The sequence below is a fragment of the Urtica dioica genome, unplaced genomic scaffold (genome assembly GCF_054948205.1).
Source record: "Urtica dioica subsp. dioica isolate 48M unplaced genomic scaffold, U.dioica_male_clone48M_v1_H2 Urtica_dioica_male_H2_contig_68, whole genome shotgun sequence".
Classification (NCBI taxonomy): domain Eukaryota; kingdom Viridiplantae; phylum Streptophyta; class Magnoliopsida; order Rosales; family Urticaceae; genus Urtica; species Urtica dioica.
In genome coordinates, this window is record NW_028297258.1 from 6,078 (window position 1) to 20,162 (window position 14,085).

Genomic DNA, 14,085 nt, shown 5'->3' on the forward strand with positions numbered 1-14,085 from the left:
ATTTCACGGCCCATCTAAATTCTAAATGGAGTGTTTTTCACCATGAAGTGGTCAGAATCCCGGTCATTTCAAAACGAAATAATTTCTTATGTAATAATTCACGAATAATAATAATAATAATGAAGATTAAAATATACTCTAAATAAATAAATAAATATGCTAAAAATTTATGATCAGTATCGAAATTTTGGTATCATTTTTTTAACCGGAAAGTAACAAAAGTGTGATGTGTTATAGCTCTGTTAGCCTGGGTTTAATACAATCTCCATATCACCATATATTTGGTCAGCGTGGTTATTGGTTCGAACGTGAATCACAGTCGAAAAATACTCCAAAAATGCATTATGCATCACTTGGATGAAAAAAGAAAAATTATTTACAATATAACTTTTATCTGGGATTCGAAACTTATTATACGTGAGTTGACTTGTTATAAGTAGTTTTAAAAAATCAGATGAAATCAATAAAAAAAATTTAGCAAATCGTTTTTATGGTGATTTATCCCCCATAATCCCATTGCATCATTCCAAAATATAAAATATAAAATATAAAACAGAATATACAACAACGAAACAATTATACTTAATTCTCTATAATTCAGATAAAACATAATATTATAATAAAATAAATAAAAACCACTTGAAGTTGGAGAAAATGAATCTTGCTGGACCAGCTTTTTATAGATCGCATCAGAGTCTCGTGGAGATCACGACCATTTGATGTCGATGGAAGCGACTCACGGAATTAAAATTTAAAAAACAATATATTAAAAAGCCATCATCGTTTTTCAACCATACACTTGTAGCTCATTTGAAAAAAATAGTCGTATATCATTTATAGTCATCATTAGCATAAAGCAAATTAGCAAAACAATAATTGCGCCAACTCCCTATTTAAATATCCTAACTTTTAAATTAAATCCCTAACCATTTTATACGAAACATACAAGTCCCTTATCCGTAAAATAATAATAATAATAATAATAATTAATAAATAAATTGGTAATAAGTCCCACCAACGAATAATTTCTATGTGACTCTGCCTAGCCAAATTAATTAATAAATAAATAAGTGTGCTTGTAGAGATCCAAAATGTTGTGTTTGTAGTTTGGTTTGTAGTAACAAAATATACGTAATAAATTGGTATTAAGTTCCGCCAACGAACAAGATATTTTTGTACTTCTTTGTTTTTTTCACCAGCAATATTTTTTTTCCCTGCTGTATTTCAATAGTCATGCTTTGATTTTTTTGTCAAAGTAAAAGTTGAAAAAGCACCGATTTTATTTGTCTTTTTGTTGCTTTAAAAGTAAAACTGTGTACCATTGACATCCACTCAAATTTTCGAACTTGGGCAAATTGTTCACTCCATTTACTTATTCTTCTTCTTTCTCTTTTTTTTTAGTTGAAAGTTCATCATTTTATTCTCAAATCTATTGAGCACTTCTCAGTTCCCCTTTAAATTTAAAAATCGTATCAACTAAAAAAATGTCAACTTTTATTTTTTTGGTTGTCATTTGAAATTTAGAAGGAATTTTACAAATATTATTTAACTCATATCACTTTATTAAAATCAACTAAAATTAGAAATTTGACAATTTTATCATTAAATGAGTTACATAATACCATAATACCCTTCATACTATTGTGATAAATAAATTACGAAATAAGAAAACTAAAAAAAAAAAAAAAAAAAAAAAAATTCTCCTAATTTTAGTAATAAAATTTTCAATTTTTTTTTTTGTTGATTTTGATAAAATGATATAAATTTATTAATATTTGTGTCAAGATCTCAATTTAGAAACACCTTATTAGTTGACGAATGTACAATTTTTTAAAAAAAATAACAGAAGGGGTGTTTGGATAATTACAAAGTCTATGGAAGGACATAAATGATAAATATCCAAAAAAAATACTGAATGGTGGAAATACTTCAGAGTTCAAAGCGAACTCTATGGTTTGTACAGAGTACAAAGAAACAACATGAGAAAAGAAAATATATGTAAGTGCTAAGACTCGAAGGATGGGGACTAAAATGTCAAGAACAAAAAACAATTGGGGACTGATGTTGCAATTACCCCTGAAATACAGCTGTAAAGCTACTAGTTGACGAAAATGGTACAATGGTATAGAGTATAGACCAAAAAAGGTAACATGATTATTTGTCTAATTTAGAAATGACTCTTTTAATAGGGACGGGACAGCATAATTATCAAATAGTCAATAAACCGGGTCATTGTCTTAGTGGGGAATTTTTATAAATCAAGGCTTGAAATCTTGCGCGAGATCTCGTTTTTCGCAGGGGTGCGAGAGCGAGATGTTTATCTCTCGCGAGTTGTATAAATCTCGCAGTATCTCGCTCAAATCTCGCACTTCTCACGAGGAAACAAAATTTAACTGTTTTTTGGGCCCGTCACAAGCCCAAATGACAATAAATGTAGCCAAATTTTTGAAGTAACAATGCCCAACACACTCAAGCTATTTATAGCTGTTTCATTATTAAAACAAATAATTAGCAAAATAGCCAACTCAAACGTTGAGAATTGCTAAATAGCCAAGGTTTTGTAAATATTAAGTAAATAGCCAGCAGATTTTAATTACACATCTAAGTTTACTAAAATACCCAAATTTATTCCCGCCCAATCGATTATTTACATGTATTTACTGCAGAATATGTAAAGTCCAAAAATTGTTATATCTAATAAGGAAAGAATATATACTTGGATTCAGTAAATAAGAAATAAATAACGTCTAATATATAAGGAAACAAAATAACAATAAAACATTCACGTAAATTTCAGTTATATATAAGGAAACGAAATTAAACCCCAAATTATGTTCACACTTAATTTAGGGAATTCTGAAACAAATAACGAGATTATTTACATGTATTTAGGAGATTATTTACATGTATTTACTGCAGAATTTCCTGAACAATTCAAAATTCAGCCAAGGTTTTGTAAATATTAGGTAAATAGCCAGTAGATTTTAATTACACATCTAAGTTTACTAAAATACCCAAATTTATTCCCGCCCAATCGATTATTTACATGTATTTACTGCAGAATATGTAAAGTCCAAAAATTGTTATATCTAATAAGGAAAGAATATATACTTGGATTCAGTAAATAAGAAATAAATAACGTCTAATATATAAGGAAACAAAATAACAATAAAACACCCACGTAAATTTCAGTTGTTATATATAAGGAAACAAAATTAAACCCCAAATTATGTTCACACTTAATTTAGGGAATTCTGAAACAAATAACGAGATTATTTACATGTATTTAGGAGATTATTTACATGTATTTACTGCAGAATTTCCTGAACAATTCAAAATTCAAATAATTTTCGGATTCAAATCTAAAAGGACAATCTCCGGAATTAAAAAATAATCTGATTGGTCCACGTCATCCAAATGGCTATTTACCTATTATTTACAAAACCTTGGCTATTTAGCAATTCTCAACGTTTGAGTTGTCTATTTTGCTAAATTACCCTTATTAAAATGTACATTTTACTTCCGATGTGGGATTCTTTTGCAATGTGATAGACTGTCACCTTGCACACATATGTGTTGCTATTTCTAAATTCTAATACAAGTTACTTGCTTTTTTTTTCTTTGACTTGTCAAACTCTGAGTAAAAAAAAAAACAATACATTCTTGTAATGTATAAACTTTTGTAACCGCTCGACTTGTGAATTTGAATAAATGGACGAGTTTTAATTCAAATTCTTGTTGCATATGAGACGTCCTTAAATTTTAAATATCTTGGAAAATGATAATATTTAAGGTCGATGAAATTTCGGAATGAAAATGTTCGAGTAATCCAATATTATTATTCGAAACATACTCGGAGATTTAAAAATCTCGAGAGTAAAAATGAATTCCGAAATCCCTTAAATATATTCAAAATAACGAGAAGTAATAATAATTTTCTCGGTTATTTTTCAAGAATATTTTTAATTAATTAAGGACAGAGTTGTGAAGTTTTTTTTTAAAGAGGACTTATATGCAAAGTTTTGAGGGATGAGAATGAAAGAAAAAGAAGAGTTGGGGTCGTTTTGAGAGAATTGTGGCAGAATGTGACTGGGCCACTTGTGCACGCGTGGCACGATGAGACGCGGACACCTAGCCTCCCTCTCTTTCTCTCGCTGCCACCTCATCACTCTCATCTCTCTCTTTTTCTCACTCTCTCGGTCACGCTCTCTCTCTCCTCTATCTCCACTTCTTCTTCTTCTTTCTTCTTCTCCTTCGCTTCTCTCTCGACCAAACGAACCACCAGACGAAAAAAAAAAAGAAGACAAAACTCTCGGCCGCTCCTCTGCTCGTCACCGAGCCATCATCACCGCCACCACCTTCAACTCTTCATCTTCTTCTTTCTTCCTCTCCTTCGCGCGCCATCACCCAGCACCGAGCTCCACCGCGCGCTCCGGCCCGAGGAAGAACAGCGCCGCCGAGTCACGTCGTCGCTGCCATCACCTCTCACTCGTCTCTTCCCTCTCTCGCCTTCGCGCGTCACCGACCGCTGAGCCACCGCGCGCGCGTAGACCGAGCGACACACCGCCGCGCGCGACCGCCACGAGCCACCGAGCACACCGACCACGAAGAGACGCCGGTGAACGAGTAGGAGAGTGTCGGAGAGTTTAATTCCTCCAGAAACGAGGTGAGATTCTTCTACCCAAATTGAAACTCAAGGAATTAGGGTTCGTTTTTGAATTTGGGGGTTTTTAGAATCCGAGTGAAATCTGTGAGATTGTTTGGTTCTAAGTGTTCATTGAGCTTCGTGATTGACGATTATAGCTTGATTTTGTTCATTGAACTCGGATTCCTTAGTTTCGTTGTGTTTTGGCCGTGAGTTGGTTTGATTGGGTGTTTTAGCCGAGAGTTTTTCTTGGTGTTGGATAGGATATGTAAGCTGATTATGTGAAACTTGGATGTTGAATTTGTTTGGTGTGAAATTGGAGTTTGTGGCCGTGTGGATTTCTTGGCCGTGAGTTTGTTTTGGTTATGTTTCTGGCCGTGTGTTTTTTCTGTTTGTGTTGATTTGTTTTAGCTGAGGCTGTGATGTTGAATCTGAGAACCTATATGTTGGTTTGAGTGGTTGTCTTGGCTGAGTATGTTGTTGGCCGATTGTTTGGTTGGTTTTAGTGTTGGCCATAAAGCTTATGTTTGTTTGTGACCGTGAGCTTGGTTTTGGCTGGCTCGGTCTCACTGCTCGTGATTATTTTTCTGAGCCTCGGTTTGAGTTTTGAGATCGTCTGTGTTGAGTCGTTGGTTAGTATGGTTTCGGTTTGGTTATGGGTTCGGGATTTTTGGAATCGGGATTTGGGTTGTGAAACTGATAAGAGTTTGGAATTTAAGATATTAACTCGTCGTTGGATTCCAGGTTTGTATTACAGATCTTGACGGACGAACGGGAACCAGACGAGTCAAGAGCGACGAGATCAGTTTCTGAAGATATCAAGTGATAGAGTTATCGAAATAAAGCTCGATTAACTCGTGAGTTTTAAATCGCTTATAGCGTTTAAATACTCTTAGATATGTACTTTCAGAATTTAAATAAATAATTTATAAATTATTTATTTAACGATGCTTATGAATTTAATTTAATTATTCGTTTGGAATTCTCGGTCATTTTTAATTTCGGATTATTGGATTTATTTAAGACTCGTGATTATTCGTTGAACATTATCTCGTATCACTCTCGATAGGAGGATACGTGAGTCTTGAATAAACCTCCGAAAAACCGGGGAATAATAAATTAAATTCTCGAATTCCGAACCGACTCTAATCCCGACAACGAACCCTATTATCTTTAAGTAAACTCGAATCCAATAACTAACAGATGTTCAACTCCGGATGCTAGTTCTCTCGACGTCTCGACAAGTGCTAAGTGTCTCGAAGAACGTGTGAAGCAAGTACATCTTCAGGAATCGTCAAGCTTTCTGTCGAATAATTCCGGGTAAGTGTGGAGACATAAGTCAACTACTTACCAAGGGTATAACCCTGTTTGTTTGTGCATTTGCTTGCTAGTAAACAAGAATAGGTAAAAGCCTAAAAATGAATAAGCTCGAAAGTTAAGGCTTCGGCCACTCTTGCTTGAAAACTTAGCTCGGGTTCGCCCGTTAGGTTCAAACGCTAACTTGAACCAGCCTTGTTTGCTTTGTGTGTGGTTAGACTTCTCTTCTAACTCTAGGAAGTAGGTTAGAATCGAGAGGACGAAAGAGCGATAGACTCTCAAATTCAATCGAGAGTAGAGAGTTCGAAAGTCACATTTCGAACTTTCAACTTAAAACACTAAACGAGCTTCAAAGGGAAACAATAATTTCTTTCGGGGTTTATCCCGTCACGCTCTTCCGTATATAAGTTTAACGTGTACGCTGCTAGCTGCAGTGTACCCAAACTTTAAACTCGTGTCGGTGGTACTCACAAGTCCCTGACTTGTGCTTGGCGGGCCATGTCGGTCCGTGCGCCGAGTACTCGAAGCAATGGGTGAAGGTCGCGCATCGCGAGCTCATTGCTTGCTGGAAGACTCACCGGAAGCTGCCTTGAGCACACCGGGGCATAGTGGGTGATGGTCGCGGTTCGCGAGCTCACTATGCCAGAGACCAGTGGCGCTGACGTCATGATGAAGGAAGTACCACTAGTGGATCCCAGACATGTGTTAAAACTTAGATCAGTTGACGACTGCTGCTCGAAGTTGTAAACTGGTCTCTAGTTGGACCGGAGGTTATAGCAGTGAGGAGTGTATAACCTTGCGGGACGGCTAGTATTCTAGGATGCGCGCTCATTAGTCACTTTTAGGTGATAGCTGCATCCTGCATTCTTGTTTGCTTGTTCGCACGTCACATGCTTTGCATTAGCTGCTTTTCTTTCATAGGCTAGACTCCCGCTTGCTGAGTCATTCGACTCATAGTTTTTTTGTCCCTTGGTAATGTAGATAAAGAAGAAGCTCGTAAGCGGGAAATGAAGTCGAAGACCGAGACCGAGCGCGTGTTGCCTTGACCTATGGGCTATGGGGTTTCGACCGGGGGTTTGTTTATTTGTTCCGGAACATAAATCTATAGAAGTCGCTATAAGACTCTAAGTTAAAAAGCGAAAAAAAATTCCCCGGATTTTCGCGACTAATTAATATTTATTAATTTATATTTTGAGTTTGTATTGTTTCAGAGTCAACCGGTCACGGCTCGTGAGCTGTCGCTCGCGGGTCGTGACAATTCTGTTACATGGGTTGCAATGTGATGACTGCCACACAATTCCTTGTAGACATATATGTGTTGCTATAATATAAACTACGTGTAAAAGTATACCAAATTTAATTTTTAATTGGTATCGCCAAGGATCGCCGTACCGTTACTGTTACCGTACCAAGACCTCAATTTTGGGGATACCGCTTACCGAAGAGGAAATCAAGAGAGATTCAAGAAAAAAAAGGGAAACCGGTACCGGTAGGAACCCGTTTACCGGATAGGAACTCGACAAAAAATGTAGGAACCCGAGGGGGATTCAGACAAATATTTTACACTAATGAAAATAGTTTTCATAGTTCATACTTCAAACAAAGGTTCATACCAAACATAAACTGAGTTCTTAAACAAAAATTACCATAAGTATAGTATAAAATTACTACAACACGTACGATAAAATACACCAATTATAAATGGAGTGTCTCGGGGGTTGAAATATGCGTAGCCTAGATCTGCGACGTGGTTGATCATCCAGTATCATGTTATACTGGTACCACTATTATATGTATTGAACCTTGTACGAAAGTGATAATCGTAGGGCATATGTATACGTGGAGTGTCTTGAGTGTCTCTTCAGTCGTGAATGAAGAATCGGTCGACAGCTTTGACCAACCTCTTGATCCCGGAGTGCGATCTTCTTGGATCAGAGGACCCCGAAGATTCACCGGGACCTTCGTCTATTTCTTCATCAGAGTCTCATAGACTTTTGTGAAGGTCTGCTCACATCGACTCACACAAACTCTCACGTTCCTTCTTCTTTTGAGAGCGTACGTATAGTAACTTCTGCATTTCCTCATGTACTTCATGAGGAACCTGGTCGCACATCTTCACACTTTTTGTCTTCTCTATATTCGCCAAGTGATTTTTCACACGAATGATTCCACCACCGCTAATGATGTACCCGCAAAATTTGCATTTGCTTGCATTCGGTCGTCATTCGACGGGCTCGTAATACTTGTATGCCGAGTCGGACGCCATACTTCATAATCATAATCATTTCAATTCCACATATTCACAAATCACCATAACAATCATCAAATTAATTTCAATTCAATATAACCATCACAATAATTATCAAATTCATTTTAATCAACACTTCAAGTAATTCAACTTAATCATAACAATAATCATCGATTCATAATCTAATGAAGATTAATTCAACATTTCACGACCATCATCATGACAATAATCAAATAATCTCGAAATTAATTAAAATTCTACAATATCATCACAATAATCATCAATTCATATGACAAAAATCAACATAACCATTCCAATAATCATCAAATTAATTGTAATCGACATTTTAATTCAACTTCACCATGACAATAATCAACTAATCTCGAAATTAATTAAAATTCAACAATATCATCACAATAATCATCAATTCATAAGAAAAAATTGAAAAAAAAAACCTAAAAAATGAAAAGCTCGGATGGTACCTCTCGGGTTCCCCGGGATCTGGACAAAATCGGCGGCGGCTGTGCGGGATCTGGCGGGACGCAGACCAGAAGTGAATGAATTCGCGGGATTTGAGCAAACGACGACGATCAGAAACGAGATCTGGTCGGGAGGGTTTGCGAAAATTTCTTCCTCGGGAGAGTAGGGTTTCCCGGAATGAGGACCAACTCTTTAAAACAAAAAACGGGACCCCGTCCGGCAGGATCCGGTCCGGTCCGACCGAGATTCGACCGAGTTTGGTTCACGTGACCGGTTTTTGCAACTCCCGTCCCGGTCCCCTCTGGTTCAGGGGATCCCGACCGGAACCCCCGATATGTCGAACATTGGGTATCGCACATAAATATAATTTCTATATGCATTTCAAAACGAATACCATTTTATTCCAATTTTTTTAGAGCACTGATGATAATCAATTTGGTTTATTTTATTTTGCCCATTCTTTTCCTTCCCTCTCTCTCTCTCTCTCTAAGACGCAAAGAGAAACAAAAAATCACCTCCTCGGCTTCAATCACCATCTCAACATTTTTTAATGTCACATTGTTTGGATCCTCGACAATATCAAGTGATTGTAGATGTAAACGGATCTTGACTTTCATCGTATCGTAATGGGTATGTTTTATTGTCTCTATTCTATCAAACTATCGAAGTGATCTGTGCTGAAATAGTTAAATTTTGACTTTACTTTTGAGTTTTTAGTGAAAATTTGTTGATTCGGAAAAACTGGTATAAATTACAGCAAATCACCGTATATGGCCACAACTTTACTGATATCAGTTTGTGGTTATATGCGGTCAAAATAGAGTCGATGACTATTTTTAAATTGCAACAAGCCGCATCATACCAAAAGGCACCGCAGAAGAAACCAGTTGGTTGTGATAACTTGCGGTCATTCGTGGTTAGTTGAGGTGGGTATTACCAGGAGTTAGTTTGAATTTTGAAGATAATTTGTTATTTAAATGAGCATATTTGCATGGTATCATTATTATGTTTGTTGGAGTTTGATGTATTAAACATGGTAAAAAAAAAGTTGCGTTTCGAGGGAGTAATACTCATGTCATGAAAATGTGACGGTCGTGGTCACGACCGATCTTCATGTAACGTAAGACCCATATATGTTTATGGTGTTACTTCATTCGAAAATTATTTGTAATTTTGTTTTAGACTTTAATGTGGGATTTCATTTTGTTTAAATATTGTTTTTTTAAGAGACTTATAAAAATTAATTATGTTTAAATATTGATTTTATTAATTTTTGAGGCTTCAATGAAGTTTTTTTAACTACAGAAAATTGTTTTTTGTAGGCCATGTTTACCATAGATCACCGCAGACTTACCTGCAGTCACTTGCGGGTTCATGCGGTAGCTTGCGGTGGCTATTCATTTGATGTCCCAAATCGAACGCAACTTACCTTTTATGAATCTGCGGTGAACTGCAGTTGACCTGCGGTGTAGTGCAGTCATTTTCCAAATTATGTCATGTAATAAGTACATATTAATTACGGTGACTTGCGAGAATTAAGTTTGCATTGATACGGATCTAACGGGTTTTTAATCAAAACATATTTTTCAAGATATAATTAAGGGCAAACTAGCAACGTAGCCATTTTGAAACGTGGTTTTTAGTTTTTAGCCCACGTTTGGTAAATTTTGTAATATAGCCATTTACTGAAATAAACGAATATTAAAAGACAAAATTACCCTTCATTAAATAAACAATTATCATATATTAATAAATTAATAAAATAAAAGAAATGAATGACAAAATATAACTCTAGCCAATTATAGATCACAAAAATCTATAAAAATTTGAAAATACATATGGAGATTTTGTAGATTAGATCGGCCAAAAAATCAAAAGGGAAAAAAAGAAGCTTGAGATCTGGTCACACCGTTAATTTTGCTCGCCCTTCACCCTCGTCACCGCGAACGAAACCGATCCGACTCCGCCGCCATCTGAAACGATAAATAAACAAAAATATACATAAATAAACACTAATTTTGCTCGCCCTTCACCCTCGTCACCGCGAACGAAACCGATCCGACTTCGCCGCCATCGAAAACAATAAGAGTTAATTTTAGTAAAAAATGGTTAATTTTAGTAACAACGAAGAATATTCCACACAGACTTTTGATGTGTAGAACAGCATGGATGATCCGGATAAAAAAACGTTTGAAGGTTGAAGAAGTATAATCGAAATGAAAGTTAATTTCAGTAAATAATGGTTAATTATAGTGACCACCAATTAATACGTGTCAAATTAACTGAAATAAACAGCTAACAAAGTTTAAAAAAAAAAAAATCCCAGATCCAACAAAAAAGATATTCGAGATTTGACAAAAATACAGAAAAAGACGAAGATGATGACCTTCGATCGTGATCCACCAATTCGCAGATGGCGATTTTCTTTTTCCAATCCATTTCTGGAAGTTTCTCACTAAGAAGCCCTTTGAGACCTTGATTCTGAGCTCCATGAAGTAATGGAATCAGACTCAGAAATACGCAACAAAATCACCGAGCCAACCGCGGTTAGATAGATTCAATCGCTGGAGCCATTTGTTGAAATATTAACATTTTGTGTCTGCTAAACCCAAAAATATGAAATATTCCCTCTCTGTATGAAGACTTCCCTCTCTGTATGAAGACAAAAATTTTCACAATTCAATCGTGATAATAAATGTTAGATAATAAATAAGAGAGAGCGAACGAAAATAGTGGTGTTTTAAATTGGAAACAATTGTGTGCTTAACCGTAGTGGGTATCACATGACAGATTTTTTTTAAAGGTTAATAATGTAAATGTCTATCATATTATAATGGCCACGTAGGATTAATTGGCTATGTTTGAAACAATTATGAAACGTTGGTTGGTTAGGTTACAATTTCAACGTTTCAAGTAGCCTAGTTCGTATAATTTTTCTATAATTAATATAATGGGTTTTATACCAGTGCGGGTGCTTCCCAAAAATCTCAATTCTTGATCAATGCGAACCCTCGGTACGAAAAACTCGTACAACGGGAAGTGCGGTAGGGTCGGATGAAGGTTTGGACGGAGAGTTTATTTTGTGTTTGTGCGGCAATGAGAAAGAGAGGGGTTGTATTGTATTGTTTAATTGAAAAGTAAGTGTTACGGATATACTATGATCATTTGTCACATATATATTATATGCTGGTATTATATCATTAAAATTGAATAACGTGTAGTATTAACAGATGATCAACAGTGTTTTTCTACTATTTATTGCCAGAGTACACGGTGTTTTGCCAGAATATTGATTTGACAGTAACATGTTAAAAAAAGGCAAAATATATATTGTGAAATCAGACATTAATTTTAAATTGAAATCACGTGGGGTGTCTTTAAAAGACAAAATTGTCAAGAGTACTTGGCAATTGGCATACTTTAAAAAAAAAATGAAACAAAAAGAATATAATGACTGTGTTTACAAGACAAAAATTAAATACGAATATATTTTTTCCCTCGTAAAAGCTAGCCACATGTAATTTATTCGACATTCAAAATAAATATTTGGACTTTCACTTATTTTGTTGCTTGATGAAAGCTCTAATGTTCTAAATTAATTTGGGCCTTGGGCTAATAGAAAGACCAAACATTTCACTTTCATTACCGGAAAATTCCACCTCATAATGAAAGGAAAACTTTCAACTATTAAAAAAATGAAATTTCGGCTAATAGAAGCGAACCTTCTTCCAATTTATTATGATTCACGAGAAAAAAAAAAGGTTTGATGAACAATATCAGTACAATACTAAAATTTTCAGTTCCGTAAACAATTGAAATGAAATTTTCAATTACGTGGACAATATTTTTATAATACTATTTTTCATTCATACATTCGCGCATATAGCGAATACTTTATTAAATTGAACATTTAAACACAAATTAAAGATAAATTCTTTGAAGACATATTGGTATCGCTATTTCTGAAAATTGAACTCGCGACCTCACGCAAAATGATACCTCACAAAAAATAATGTAGTGCCACCCAAACTAGTTCTTTAGAACAATACTATAACGGAATCAATTTTTAATTTGTTCCCATCCCAGGTTTATTTCAAATCAATGAACTATTAGAGATTACATAATAATAATAAGAAGAAAAGTATAGTCTACAACCTTATTGCTATTTTACATCAAATATATATATATATATATATATATATATATATATATAGTAGAACATTTGTGCATGTATTTCCCTCCTATACATGACTCTGTTTTTGTTTTGGTGGAAAATTAATGTTTTTTTTTTTAGTTATGTACGGTTCAAAACGGTCCAAAACAGTCCGGTCCGGTCTAAACGATTCAAAACGGTCTGGTCCGGTCCGGTTTTTACAGTTTTCTGGTCCGGTCCGGTTTGAATTTTTTGGACCGTTTTGAGCGGTCCAGTCCGGTTTTTGGCCAATTTTGGACCGGACCGGACCGTGCACAGGCCTAATAAAATGTGCACGCTTATTCTGTTATTGCCGAAACGATCCGAAGAGATTGATGTATCCACTAGTGAACAGAGTGCCAACACAAAACCGATCTAAAACAATGATTAAAATTCCACGGATTCCAATCGAAAATCGGACCGAAATCCATTTTTTTTAGAATCTCGGCACCGGTCTAAAGATAGGAGTTGTTAGCAAGCAAACTAATGAGAGAGATTAAAAAAAAAAGTTATTGTAAGAAGAGTTTAAATCATGGCTTATCTTCAATACGCTCAATATGTATATAAATGATTTCAAATGATGCATATCACCAATGATGCAATACTTTTGTTTTGAACTCATAATATCGAATACTAACATTTTTTTTATTTTGAAAGAGTTTGACTTTCAAAACATAAAAATTTGGTCAAATGATGGTGTTATTATACAAATAAAAAATTTAAAAATTATTTATCTAAATAAATTCAGGTGGCTACAGCTCCCACACCAGACACCACTCGTTGGCCTCGTGCATACGTGTATGCAATTCGATAATCAAAATCATATCTATATAATCATACATATGAGTTAAATATAAGATAATACATGTCATGCTCCCATGTCATGTTCCCATCAAACAGGCATTTTTGGCCACAGTTGTTGGGAATCTCCTGAGAGTATTACGTGCTCCTCTTTCACACTTTACTTGATCCAAATGGTAGCTTATGATATTAATATTAATTGATTAATCACGACAAGGTCGATAATCGAGTGCTAGATAAATATTCGTGAACAATTTAATCTCTACCCTAAAAATTACATAATAAGAATTTTGAACCACTAATCCTTTGGACACCTGTTTCAATTTAGAAAGTTCCTTTTATAGATTTATCATCCGTGAAGCCGACAGGGACCTGCAGAATTTTAATTTAATTTTGACCAAT

General features: G+C 35.1%; 1 long non-coding RNA gene across 1 annotated transcript; it reads left to right on the plus strand.

Moving 5' to 3' along the window:
* Window positions 1–4,229: 4,229 nt before the first annotated feature.
* On the plus strand, window positions 4,230–6,242 carry LOC149376150 (uncharacterized). The gene is made up of 3 exons (XR_016295422.1): window positions 4,230–4,666; window positions 5,390–5,502; window positions 5,870–6,242. It is a non-coding gene; the product is annotated as an uncharacterized LOC149376150 (long non-coding RNA).
* The last annotated feature ends 7,843 nt before the right edge of the window (window positions 6,243–14,085 follow it).